The following is a 14,384-nucleotide window of genomic DNA, read 5'->3' as shown; positions in this document are numbered from 1 at the left end:
TTTTTTTTTTTTATTAATAATGATTTTTTATTATATTATGTTAGTCACCATACAGTACATCCCCGGTTTTCGATGTAAGGCTCGATGATTCATTAGTTGTGTATAACACCCAGTGCACCATGCAATATGTGCCCTCCTTACTACCCATCACCGGTCTATCCCATTCCCCCACCCCCCTCCCCTCTGTAGCCCTCAGTTTGTTTCTCATAGTCCATAGTCTCTCATGTTTCATTCCCCCTTCTGATTACCCCCCCTTTCTTTATCCCTTTCTTCCCCTACTGATCATTCTAGTTCTTATGTTCCATAGATGAGAGAAATCATATGATAGTTGTCTTTCTCTGCTTGACTTATTTCACTAAGCATTATCTCCTCCAGTGCCGTCCATGTTGTAGCAAATGTTGAGAACTCATTCTTTCTGATTGCTGAGTAATATTCCATTGTATATATGGACCACAACTTCTTAATCCAGTCATCTGTTGAAGGGCATCTCGGCTCCTTCCACGATTTAGCTATTGTGGACATTGCTGCTATGAACATTGGGGTGCATATGGCCCTTCTCTTCACTACGTCTGTATCTTTGGGGTAAACACCCAGTAGTGCAATGGCTGGATCATAGGGTAGCTCAATTTTTAACTTTTTAAGGGACCTCCACACGGTTTTCCAGAGTGGCTGTACCAACTTGCATTCCCACCAACAATGTAGGAGGGATCCCCTTTCTCCACATCCTCTCCAACAATTGTTGTTTCTTGCCTTGTCTATTTTTGCCATTCTAACTGGCGTAAGGTGGTATCTCAGTGTGGTTTTGATTTGAATTTCCTTGATGGCTAATGATTTTGAACATTTTTTCATGTGTCTGTTAGCCATTTGTATGTCTTCATTGGAAAAGTGTCTGTTCATATCTTCTGCCCATTTTTTGATTTGTTTATTTGTTTCTCGTGTATTGAGTTTGAGAAGTTCTTTGTAGATCTTGGATACCAGTCCTTTATCTGTAGTGTCATTTGCACATATATTCTCCCATTCCGTGGGCTGCCTCTTAGTTTTTCTGACTGTTTCCTTGGATGTGCAGAAACTTTTAATCTTGATGAAGTCCCATAAATTCATTTTATCTTTTGTTTCTTTTGCCTTTGGGGATGTGTCATGAAAAAGGTTGCTTAGGCTGATGTCGTAGAGGTTGCTGCCTATGTTCTCCTCTAGAATTTTGATGGATTCCTGTCTCACATCGAGGTCTTTCATCCATTTGGAGTTTATTTTTGTGTATGGTGTGAGATAGTGGTCAAGTTTCATTCTTTTGCACGTAGCTGTCCAATTTTCCCAGCACCATTTATTGAAGAGACTGTCTTTTTCCCACCGGATGTTTTTTCCTGCTTTATCAAATATTAGTTGCCCAAAGAGCTGAGGGTCCATTTCTGGGCTCTCTATTCTGTTCCATTGGTCTATGTGTCTGTTTTTGTGCCAGTACCATGCTGTCTTTGTGATCACAGCTTTGTAGTACAGCTCGAAATCCGGCATTGTGATGCCCCCAGCTTTGTTTTTCCTTTTCAACAGTTCCTTGGAGATTCGGGGTCTTTTCTGGTTCCATACAAATTTAAGGACTATTTGTTCCAGTTCTTTGAAAAACGTTCTCGGTATTTTGATCGGGATAGCATTGAAAGTGTAGATTGCTCTGGGTAGCATGGACATTTTAACTATGTTAATTCTTCCGATCCATGAGCATGGAATATCTTTCCATCTTTTTATGTCTTCCTCAATGTCTTTTAAGAGTGATTTATAGTTTCTAGAATAAAGGTCCTTTACATCTCTGGTTAAGTTAATTCCAAAGTAACGTATGGTTTTTGGTGCTATTGTAAATGGGATGGATTCCCTGATTTCTCTTTCTTCGTTCTCGTTATTCGTGTACAGAAATGCAACTGATTTCTGAGCATTGATTTTGTATCCCGCCACGTTACTGAATTGCTCTTCTTTTGGGTTTTCCATATAGAGTATCATGTCGTCTGCGAAGAGAGACATTTTGACTTCTTCTTTGCCGATTTGAATACCTTTGATCCCTTTTTGTTGTCTGATTGCTGTTGCAAGGACTTCTAGTACTATGTTGAATAATAGTGGCGAGAGTGGGCATCCTTGTCGTGTTCCTGATCTTAAGGGAAAGGCTTCCAGCTTTTCCCCATTGAGAATAATATTTGCAGTAGGCTTTTCATAGATGGCTTTTATGAGATTGAGAAATGTACCTTCTATTCCTACACTCTGAAGGGTTTTAATCAGGAAAGGATGCTGTATTTTGTCAAATGCTTTTTCGGCATCGATTGAGAGGATCATATGGTTCTTGAGTCTTTTCTTGTTGATATGATGTATCACGCTGATTGATTTGCGAATATTGAACCACGCTTGCATCCCAGGTATGAATCCCACTTGATCGTGGTGGATAATCCTTTTAATGAACTGTTGGATTCTATTAGCAAGTATCTTGTTGAGGATTTTGGCGTCCATATTCATTAGGGAAATTGGTCTGTAATTCTCCTTTTTGAGGGGGTCTTTGCCTGGTTTGGGGATCAATGTAATATTGGCCTCATAGAATGAGTTTGGTAGCTTTCCTTCTGTTTCTATTTTTTGAAAAAGCTTTAGGAGAATAGGTATTATTTCTTCTTTGAATGTTTGGTAGAATTCCCCAGGAAAACCGTCCGGGCCTGGAGTTTTGTTATTTGGAAGGTTGTTTATCACTGACTCAATTTCTTCATAATTAATTGGCCTGTTTAAGAAATCAATTTCTTCCGGTTTCAATCTTGGTAGTTTATAGGTTTCCAGGAAGGATTCCATCTCTTCCAGATTGCTTAGTTTATTGGCATATAGCTGTTGATAAAAATTTCTAATAATCCTTCCAATTTCAATGGTGTTCGTCGTGACCTCTCCTTTTTCATTCATAATTTTAATAATCTGGGTCCTTTCTCTTTTCTTTTGGATAAGTCTTGCCAGTGGTCTGTCAATTTTATTGATTCTCTCCAAGAACCAGCTTCTAGTCCTGTTGATCTGCTCTACTGTACTTCTGGTTTCTGCTTGATTGATTTCAGCTTTAATTTTGGTCAACTGCTTCCTTGTGCGTGGATTAGGCCTGTCCCTCTGTTGCTGTTCCAGCTTCTTGAGGTGAGAATATAAAAACTGCATTTTAGATTTTTCTATTCTTTTGAGTGAGGCTTGGATGGCTATGTATTTCCCCCTTAGGACTGCCTTTGCAGTATCCCATAGGTTTTGGACTGTTGTATTTTCATTCTCATTGGTCTCCATAATTTGTTTAATTTGATTTTTGATTTCCTGGTTTATCGAGTCATTCCTGAGCAGGATGGTTCTTAGTCTCCAAGTGTTTGAGTTTCTTCCAAATTTTTCCTTGTGGTTGAGTTCCAATTTCAGAGCGTTGTGGTCTGAGAATATGCAGGGGATAATTTCAATCTTTTGGTATCGGCTGAGACCTGTTTTGTGTCCCAGAACATGGTCTATTCTTGAAAATGTTCCATGGGCATTAGAATAGAATGAGTATTCTTTGGTTCTGGGGTGTAGTGTTCTATATATATCTAAGAGGTCCAACTCGTCGAGTATGGCATTCAAAGCCTTTGATTCTTTGCTTAGTTTTTGCCAGGGTGTTCTGTCTATTTCTGAGAGTGGAGTGTTGAGGTCCCCTACTATTAATGTATTTTTATCTATATGTCTCTTTATTCTGGTTAAGAGTTGCCTTGTGTATCTTGCTGCTCCCCTGTTGGGGGCATATATATTTATAATTGTCATATCCACTTGTTGAATACTTCCTTTAAGAATAATATAGTGCCCTTCTGCATCTCTAACTATAGTCTGTAGTTTAAAATCCAATTTATCTGATATGAGAATTGCTACCCCAGCTTTCTTTTGAGGTCCATTTGCGTGAAAGATGGTACTCCATCCCCTTACTCTCAGTCTGAATGCATCTTTGGGTTCGAAATGAGTCTCTTGTAGACAGCAAATGGATGGGTCATTTCTTTTTATCCAATCTGCAACCCTGTGGCGTTTGAAACCAGAATTTAAACCATTAATGTTCAGGCTGAGTACTGAGAGATATGCTTTTAATTCTGCCATGTTGTCAGTAAAGTCTTTGTTTATATTGGCTGTGACTTTCTGTTTTGTATCACTCTTGGGGCCTTTTTACTTTTATAGAACCCCCCGTAATACCTCCTGTAGGGCTGGTTTCGTGGTTACGAAATTGGCTAGTGACTGTCGATTCTGAAATGTCTTTATTTCTCCATCAATTCTGAATGACAGCCTTGCTGGATAAAGGATCCTTGGTTGCATGTTTTTCTCTGAAAGAGCTTTAAAAATGCTCCCCCAACCCTTTCTCTCATTCCAGGTCTGTGTAGACAGGTCTGATGTAATTCTGATGCCTTTGCCTTGGTACGTGAGAAATTTCTTTGCCCTGGCCGCTTTCAATACTGTATCCTTGGATCTCATATTTGCGAGTTGCACTATGACGTGACGTGGTGTAGGTCTGTCATGGTTGAGCTTGGGAGGGGTCCTCTCTGCCTCTTGGACACGAATTTTTGTTTCCCTTGCTAGATTAGGGAAGTTTTCAGCTACAATTTGTTCAAATATCTCTTCTAGACCTCTGTTTTTCTCCACCCCCTCGGGGATGCCGATGATTCTAACATTGGATCGTTTCGTTGAGTCAGTAATCTCCCGTAGCCAACATTCGTGGGCGTGGATTTTTTTAAGACCATCTTCTATTTTTAATTTTTCCTCTATTAACCCATCCTCCAATTCACTAACCCTTTCCTCCGCTTCCGTGACCCTGGCCGTCAGAGCCTCTAGTTTTGCCTGCATTTGGCTCATAGAATTTTTAATTTCTGTCAAATTCGCTCTCATTTCCGCCCTTAGGGATTGTATATTCTCAGTAATATTTTCCTGAATACTTTTTTCAAGTCTACTCATTATCTTGACCATTGTTACTCTGAATTCCATTTCTGATAATTTGGTTACATCCATATCCGTTACTTCTGTGGCAGAGGCCCCTGACTCACTGTCCTTTCTTTGCTGGGGGGGGCTTCTCCTTCTTGTCATTCTGATGAAGAGAGGTTGCGGGGTTTCCAGAGCCCAAAATTATTGACTGGGTCCCAGGCCGTGCCCCTTGTTTTATAGGGATCTTAGAGATGTGGGCTTCTTCTTTAAAGATTTTATTTATTTACTTATCTGAGAGAGGGAGACAGACAGCAAGAACGAAACAGAAGCAGGGGAGTGAGAGAGGAAGAAGCAGGCTCCCAGCGGAGGAGCCCGATGAGGGACTCCTTTCCGGAACGCTGGGATCACGCCCTAAGCTGAAGGCAGGCGCTCAATGACTGCGCCACCCAGGCGCCTGGGTTGTGGGCTTCTTGATTTTTCAGCCTGCCTTCTGTGTTCTGGGGGAGGGGCCTGCCGCGCCGATACTCAGGCAACCCTGTTTGGGTAGAGTCTCCGTGCCCCTGGGAGGGAGGATGGGGATGGGCACTCTCTGAGCCGGTATTTCCAGGCTTTTGTTCTCTGGCGGCTTTCCCTGGCGGCCGGCTATGCCTCTTCTGAGGGTCAGAGCAGCAGAGGCTGCATTGTCGCAGAACAGAGGGATTGCGGCCCGTTCTCCACTGATGTTCTGGCCACTTTAACTCTGTTACTGTTGGTGCTGCTCAACCCTGCGGCGTCCCGGGATGTGCGCACCAACTCGGCGACCCTGCCCTCACTTCCAGGGCCGGCGCATCTCTGTCCTTTGTGTTTCTAATGCCGCCAGCCACCGGCCGCCCCGTCTCTGTCCTTTGTGTTTCTAATGCCGCCAGCCACCGGCCGCCCCGCGCGCTCCCGGGTCTCCCGGTCTCAGTCTATGCCCGGTGAGCACACCTCGATTCCGGAGTTTCGTGAGAAGCCTGGTGGCGCGCGCACCCGGTTCAGGGTCTCAGTCTGCTGTTTCGCGGGTGCCGACCGCGAGTCCGCCCGCTCCCCCGTGCAGGTGGCCCGCCAGCCGCCAGCCGCCCCGCGCGCGCTCCGGGAGTTCCCGGTCTCAGTCTGGATCCCGTGAGCACACCGGGATTCCGGTGTTCCGGGAGATGCCTGGTGGCGCGCGCGTTCACGGCTCACCGGTCTCAGTCCGCTCTCTCGCGGGTACCCTCTGTGTGTCTTCCCGCTCCCCCGTGCAGGTGGCTGCCGCTTCCCGGCGCCCAAACACGGCGGCTCCCTCCCCCTTCCGTTTATCTTCCGATATCCGTGCACGGTTTACAGCTCCCCTCTTGGTACCTCAATACTCAGCGCTGGAGATGTTCATTTGTAGAGATCCAGATGCATCATCCTGCGTCTCAGGCTGATTCCGTGGTTATTTAGGCTGGTCTGGTACCTATCCAGCTCGACTCAGGGGACCGGCTGAAAAAGGGGTCCCCTACTCCTCCGCCATCTTAACTCCCATCCTACATGTCCTGAGTAAATTTCTTACACCTGAGAATTAGGGTATCACTAGACACGATTTGATTCAGTAGCATTGGTTAAATATTTTTCAATGAAAAAAGTCTAAAAGGGATTAAGATCTTAAAGGGAATGTTCAGGATTTCAAAAATAAAATGGATAATAGATTATTTTCATGGAATATATACAGTCATATTTCTTGAATTGTGGACTACTTAAACAGAAGGAAAACTTCCCTTCTTTATTTTGAAAAATACAGGAAACAGACAATACTGAAAGAAATCACTCCATATATAGGTAGGTGAAAAAGTAGCAAGCTTAATTTACTTTCTTGAAGATTATTCAGAAAAGGCATTGCAATCAGATTTTTAGGTGTTTTTTTGAGGGGGTGTAGTTCAAATTCTGGAAGTATGATGAGAAGATTCTAACTTGTTACATGCAAATATGTGCTAGATATTTATCCATATAAATTTTGCATACATATAAATTTTGTCCTAGATATGAATGTTAGCAATATTCGAGGAGCATCATTTTATGGGTCAAAACATCATTAGGCATTCTGAGATATCAGTGGCAGATGTTATAGTCTCATGGCCTTAGCAATTAAGAGGTGGGACATCAGTAGGGGGAAAGACAAAAAACCCACAGAAAAAAAACAGAAAGCCTAAGACTCACTTAATGTATGGATACCTGATTGTTGACTGAATGGGCAGGCATTGTCAATGGATTAAAAAAGAGAAACTTTCCAGTGAATATGCTGTGAGAGTTCACAAAAATTAATTCCAGGTACGTTCAAGATGAAAAAGCAACTTCATCATTTTAAAAGAAGCAAATATAAGAAAATCTTTTTGATTCTGCATTCGAGATGGATTTTCTAATGAAGAAAATAAAGGCACAATTTAAATAGGGTAAATGCTGATCAATTTAACTGCAAAAATTTTAAGGATTTCTGTTCTCAAAAGACATTCTAATGGAAGTGAAATACTGAGAGAAAAATACTATGAGGGATAATGCTAGTAAAGGATGAGCACCCAAAACATGTAAAGAATGCTTCCAATTTGGAAGTGAAATAGAGACAGGGCTTTCCCCCTAAGAAAAACGTCTGAAACCATTACTTCAGAGAAAGAGAAGTAAGCAATAATTGTGAAGATATTCTCAACCTCATTCATAGTTAGAGACATAAAATTAAAATGACAATCACTGCCATTGGATGAGCATTTAAATATTAATATATTAAGTTTTGGTGATGACGTGGAGCAACTCTCCTGGCTGAGCAGAGAAATTTGGGGGAGGAGGAGGGAATGGTATGAGAGGCTGTAAGGGGCGGTTTTCTAGCCGGGTTTGGGTGCTCTGGGTCCAATCTTCCAAGTTCATCTGGAGGCTGAAGGGTGAGCAAGAAGCCAGGGGGTGGCAGTGCCAGAGCCTGGAGACCAGGGATGTCTGTTGTGCCAGCACTTGCACCACGGGGAGCCACGCTCACCACAGAGGGCATCAGGGGCGCTGCAGTTGAGCGGGTCAGGCGCAGAGGCTCTTGGAAGTTCTACCGTGACTCTCCCAACAATTCTGGAAGCTACAGAGGGGAGACTGGAAGAAATGCTTGCAGCTCCCGCCACACCTTGTTATTGTGTATTTTTAAAGTTCATTTTTCCTCCTGTTCTGGCCTCAGTGGCTCTAAATCCTGCATCTTCTAGACACACGTGGGACCATGGATGACACCTTCCTGGAGCCGAGGCTGCCCCGCTTTAGCCAAGTGCTGTGCAGGACTCTGGGACAAAACCGGGATCCCTACTGCGCCACATGGCTGATAGTGACTGTGGAGACAGAAGGTGTTTGGCGCTTTGACGGTTTTGAAGGCTTAGGTCACCTTTGTTTCCAGAATGAATTCTCCCTCAGGGATCTTGTCCCAGGCTCTTGGGGTGCAGTGTGGGATGCTCCCACCTTGGACAGAACCCAGGAATCCCTAGGAATGGACAGCACTCAAAAGAATCAGAGAACTCTTATCCGAAGTTACTGGGCAGTACCTGCCTGACAGGTCTGATTTGGAAGTTCCTCATGCACTGGACAAGGGAGAGGGAGGCTGACATTGCACCAGGGTTCAGCATCCCCTGCATGGGAGGATCTCACGCTTGGGGGACACTAGATGAGACAGTGTAGTGATGGACCTTTTTGGCCAAGATCCATAAAACAGTAGAAGGATAGCTCTGCCAGAGGAGTAGCAGGAATTTTTGGGCAGGGGCTTGATTACACCGGGCTGATAAATGAAATGTGCATAACTTTCAGTCTGAAGAAATATCAAGAAAGAAATGCATGCAGGAGCACCTGGGTGGCTCAGTCAGTTATGCAGCTGACTCCTGATTTCAGCTCAGGTCATGATCTCAGGATCATGAGCTTGAGCCCCACATCGGGCTCCTTGGTCAGTGAGGAGTCCGCTTGAGGTCCTCTCTCTCCCTCTGCCTTTCCCCTCACTCATGGGTGTGCACACACTTTCTCTCTCTCTAAAATAAGTAAATAAATCTTAAAAAAAAGAAAGGAATGAATGAATGAATGCACATCCAGATAGATAACCAAATATAGTATGTAGTAATGGGTTGATGCAATTAGGGTTGGAAACATACTACTACTTTCCTCTTTTGGTCTAAAGCCGCACACACAATAGCTTGCTGGTCTTTCCCTAAGGCTTTGCTCCTTTTCTCACTACCCTATATATTCTCTCCCTCCCTCTCCTTTTATTATTCAATACATGCACATAATTGAAAGATTTGTGATATTTTGTGGATTTAATTATCACATGATATTGGGTTGTAATGTAGTTAATTAAAAGCAGATAAAAAGTTTATATTTGGGGGTTTATTTATTTATTTATTTATTTATTTAGGAGGGTCATTTATTTAGAAACAACAGGTCCGTGGATCACATAGGTTAGCTCAAGCCATGGCTTCCCAGTAGAGTTTAGATGTGGCAGTTTGCTTAAGTAGGTTTAAGAAGGTTTCCAATCAGTCATCTGCATCAGGGTGTGTCTTCCACTCCACAAAAATCTAATCATGTACCCAACACCTTTCCCAAGGTTTGACAACTTAATCACTTTGGGAGAATGGGCATGGTGTTCAGGGACTATAAAACATCAGGCAAAGAGCCAACTTCATTCCCCTCCATATTCCTTGTGTTTGGAGTCAGCTGGGCTGGGGAGACTTTAGAAATCTACTGCTATTGAAAGGTGAGCATCCATTTACTCCTTGAATCGATTTTAACAGCATCACTTTACTGATAAAGAATGCAAAACTCCATTAATAGTATCCACAGGTGAGTATTCCATATTCATGAAAGCAACTCCTGCTGTTTTCTCTTAAAAATAGGAAATTTAATCCATATGTGTTTAAGTTGCTCCCAAAGAATTTAATAGTAGAAACGATTTCATTACTTTAAATTTACTCCATTATATAGATGCAATCTCTTTTGTTTGTATTTATTTTATGAATTAATATGATTATTTTTCTTCTGTTATTTTTGTGTACATTGATTTGTTCATACGTAATTGTGAGTTACAGAAAACAAATGCCATTGGATAGCTTGCAGTTTTATAGGTAATGCAATAAATAGATGCTAATTGTATTAGTTGTCCATGACAGTAATTCATCTATCCATGCCTACCAATGTACTCATGTTATGCTATCTGTATGTACATATTTCAGTACATGTTTGTATAACAGGTCTGTATAGAATGCTAGTCTCTTCAATATGCTCAATTATTCCAGAAACACTCATTGTTAGGTTGGGTATTTAAAATGCCTCCTCAGTTTTCAGTTTCAGACTTGGATTTCAGTTTTCAGAGTTAGATTGTCAGGTTTAGAAAGACCTATGGGAAACTGATACTTTTCCATAGGAGAAAGTTTAGATAGGGGAAGGCTCTCGGCATCCATGGAACATGAAAATAAGGACCCGTTACTGTTAGTACAGCCAAATGAATTTATGGACAGTCCCGGACTTAAAATAGTGGGACTCAATGATATTTTGACTTTATAATGATGAGAAAGGGATTCATACCCAGCAGAAACCATTTTTAATTTTGTGTTTTGGTTTTTTCATGGGCCAGCAATATGCTCTAAGACTCTGTGGCAATGCTGGGCAGCAGCAGAAGCAGCCACAGCTCCCAGTCAGCCAGTTAGCCAGTGACCATGACCACTAATGCACTTACAACCACCTGCACCCACACAACCTTTCTGTTTCTTACCTTCACTATAGTATTCAATACATTACATGAGATATTCAACACTTTATTTTTATTTTATTTATTTGAGAGAGATAGTGTGTGTGTGTGTGTGTGAGAGAGAGAGAGACAGAGAGATCATGAGCAGGGGGAAGGGGTAGAGGGGGAAGCAGACTCCCTGCTGAGCAGGTACCCCCCCCCCCCGAAGAGGGACTCAATCCCAGGACCCTGGGATCATGACCTGAGCCGAAGGCAGACACTTAACCAACTGATCCACCCAGGTGCCACTATTCAATACTCTATTATACAATGGACTTTGCGTGTTGATTTGGCCCAATTGTAGATGTAAGCGTTCTGAGTACTTTTAAGGTAGGCGAGGCTAAGCTATGATGTTCAGTAGGTTAGTTGTATTAAATGTGCTTTCAACTTACAATATTTTCAAATTACAATGGATTTATTCAGATGTAGCCTCATCATAAGTCAAGAAAAAGTATATATTTTATTTTTTTAATTTTTTTATTATATTATTTTAGTCACCATACAGTACATCCCTGGTTTTTGATGTAAAGTTCGATGATTCATTAGTTGCGTATAACACCCAGTGCACCATGCAATACATGCCCTCCTTACTACCCATCACCAGCCTATCCCGTTCCCCCACTCCCCTCCCCTCTGAAGCCCTCAGTTTGGTTCTCAGAGTCCATAGTCTCTCATGCTTCATTCCTCCTTCTGATTACCCCCCTTTCTTTATCCCTTTCTTCCCCATGAATTTTAAAACAAAATCATCATTTACTGCTGACAAACATTTTGACTTCCATTCAATAGAGAACTGGAATTCTAGATAATGAGTCTGATTGAATCATGATTATATTACTAGTCTCTTTTTTATCATTAATTACTTGAATGCATCAGGATTGATAGAAGAGATAAATTGAATTGCTTTGAAATTTTCAAAATGAAGGTAGTAGATAAGATCTGAAAAAGTATGCAGTATTTAGTTTAAAGTAGGTCAACTTTTTGTTTTTAAAAAAAGTAGAGTGTGAGAAGGGAATCTTCTTAAAGAAATATGCTAGGCATTGAGATAAGTAAATTTGGTTGTGTGCATTGAGCATGTATACATGTCGCATGGTTGTGTAACCAAAGGTAAACTATCATATGGTTCTCTTTTTGGAGCGCCTGGGTGGCTCAGTTGGTTAAGCATCTGCCTTAGGCTCAGGTCATGACCCTGGAGTCCCAGGATCCAGCCCCCTAGGTGGACTCCTTGCTCAGCAGGGAGTCTGCTTCCCCCTCTCCTTCTGTCCATTCTCTCTCCCTCTGCCCCTGCCCCTGCTCCTGCTCTCTCTCTCTCTCAAATAAATAAAATCATTAAGAAATACACAAACTTATAAAAAAATGGTTCTCTCTTCTCTTTCCAAATTACACATTGGCACATCATACATTTCTCATTATAACAACTTCCTTTTTTAGAAAAACTTGTTTTATATCATCCTTCAAACTCTGATCTACTGAGTACCCAATATATGGTCTTTTTTACCATGAAATCTTATAATAGATTATTCTCAATACAGTTCAGAGATCCTTAAATGTTGTTTAATTTAATGTTAATCTTGGACACTAAAATTTAGTTTTTCTTTTTCTTTTTTTGTCTTTCCTTTCATTTTCTGTCAGTAGGATCTGCATTTGAATACGGGATCAATCGTTTTATTCAATATGTGACTTTGAGATAAGTAACTTATTTTAGTCACACTGTGTCAAGCTTCCTTGTTATAAAATGTTGGTAAAGATAGAAAAAAGTTACTACCATTGTTGAGAAGACTAAAACAGATAATCCAGATAAGGGGAGTTGGAAAACAGTATTAGCTTCTACTATTATCATTTTCATGGTATTATTTTCATTAATGTTATCAATCTAGAAATGATTATATTCCTACTGAATTCTTGATAGGTTCTAGCCCATTCTACACAGGGCTGATCTAAACTTTCTCCCTGTCCCTCAAACTATCTCCTCATGATGGACAGGTTTGAGTAGAAGGCTTTACGTCCCATGTCACTGAAAATGGTGTGTTCATCACACAGAAGTCCATAAATATCCTCTCACAAACTGTTATTCATAAATATATCTGTAGGCATCATCACTTTATTGTTACCCATTTTTCAAAGAGTTATCCTAAAGCTTGATTTTATAACCATTTGGTAAAGCAGTTTTTACTTTGTGGCTATTTTGGACCCAAGATAAGTTTTAAGCCTTCCCAATGTGCAGCTTCTCCCACTCAAGTTCTCAAAGATGGGAAACATAACAGCAACTAACTAATTAAAAAATATTTAGTCACAATTTATGGTAACTAAAAGTATGCGTTTTTAAAATTGAAATAAATAATTTAATATATTAGTTGGTAATAAAGTGAGGCACTTATTAACAAACAATCTTTGGAGTAATACTGTTTTTAGACAATGATTTTCGTATCCATTGGTGATTCTTGCCAGAAAATGTGATTCATGATGATGATTGTAGGAGGATTTTTGTATTTCCTCAATTTCTCTTACATGTGTTGGTGGTCAGTCCCAGAGCTGCTTAATTTAATGCCTTGATGACATTGTCAAACACCCAGCTGTTCTGTTTTTCTGTCATGCTCAGGGTGTATGTTTTAGTCTCTAGGTAAATGCACATTGTGGTCACAAAATGACAGTCCCATGCCTCACATTCAAACACTGTCCAGAGGAACATGAAACAGTTAACTTGACTCTTCCTTACGTGTTTTTTTTTTTTTCAGGAGCCAGCAGCCACTTCACAAAATCCTCCTAATAGTATTTCCTTCAAATCTCATTGGCTAAATAGGGTCAAGTGACCTCTAACCAATTACTGGCAAAGTGATAAGGATGATTGCATTTGGGGAAATATGACGCACACTCCATGGCTGGCAATTGGATCTGTACTACATTCCCAGGTCTGTTTAGAAGAAAGGACATAAGTGAACAAAATTGGAATTGTACAAGGGAGCTGGAACTCTGACAGGAAGGCCATGTTCAACAAATCACTATGCTGGCTGAAGAACATGAGGACTCTCTTCTTCAACATTGTCTTTCTGTTGCATGAAAAAACATAGCATGTCCTGCTGTATATGCTAGGATATCCATACATACAGGAAGGAAATGATGCTCATACCTCTCAGTATTTATAATGCTTTTGAATATGTGCTTCTTTCAAGACCCATGCCAAACTCATTTCCTCTTTCTTCACTTCTTTTCTTAGAGACATGGCTTCCAACATTGACCATAATGAGATCATTTGCTCCATATGTGTGAATTATTTAATAGACCCAGTCACTATAGGTGACTTTACAACCAACATTGTTTTGGAGACACGGGTATTCCTTGCCAGGCAGGCAAGACCTTACCACTTACTGAGCTCTATAGAAAAGATGTGTGAGATGCACGAAAACAAAGAACTTCTGTGAGGTTAGAAAGGATCTGCTCTGTTTGCTCTGCTGTAAATCTAAGGAGCATGTGGCCCATAGACATTGTTCCATTGATTGGACTGCTGAGGAATACCGGGTAAGCAATGGCTGAGAGACAAGTTTGAATCTGGAGGATCTGATATTTGAGAGATTTGAGAGATTATCAGGAAGCAAAAGTAATTTTTATTCATCCATGCATCATATAGAACAGATATTAACTGACATTATGTGCCAGACACTTGGGTCAGCTATTGCAAAAAAGATAGTCTCAATCCTATAGCACTTACATTTTCACA

General features: G+C 41.1%; 1 protein-coding gene across 1 annotated transcript in view; it reads left to right on the top strand.

The window, feature by feature from the left end:
• The window catches only part of LOC148108303 (tripartite motif-containing protein 64C-like), a 95,265-nt gene that overhangs the window by 70,217 nt on the left and 10,664 nt on the right, over positions 1-14,384 (top strand). The window contains 1 exon segment of the mRNA XM_087871003.1: positions 13,405-13,578. The gene's annotated coding sequence lies outside the window, so the exon portion shown is untranslated.

The sequence above is a fragment of the Ursus americanus genome, chromosome 21 (genome assembly GCF_024610735.1).
Source record: "Ursus americanus isolate L20-20 chromosome 21, mUrsAme1.1.p, whole genome shotgun sequence".
NCBI lineage: Eukaryota > Metazoa > Chordata > Mammalia > Carnivora > Ursidae > Ursus > Ursus americanus.
This window is presented reverse-complemented; position numbering and strand designations above follow the sequence as displayed.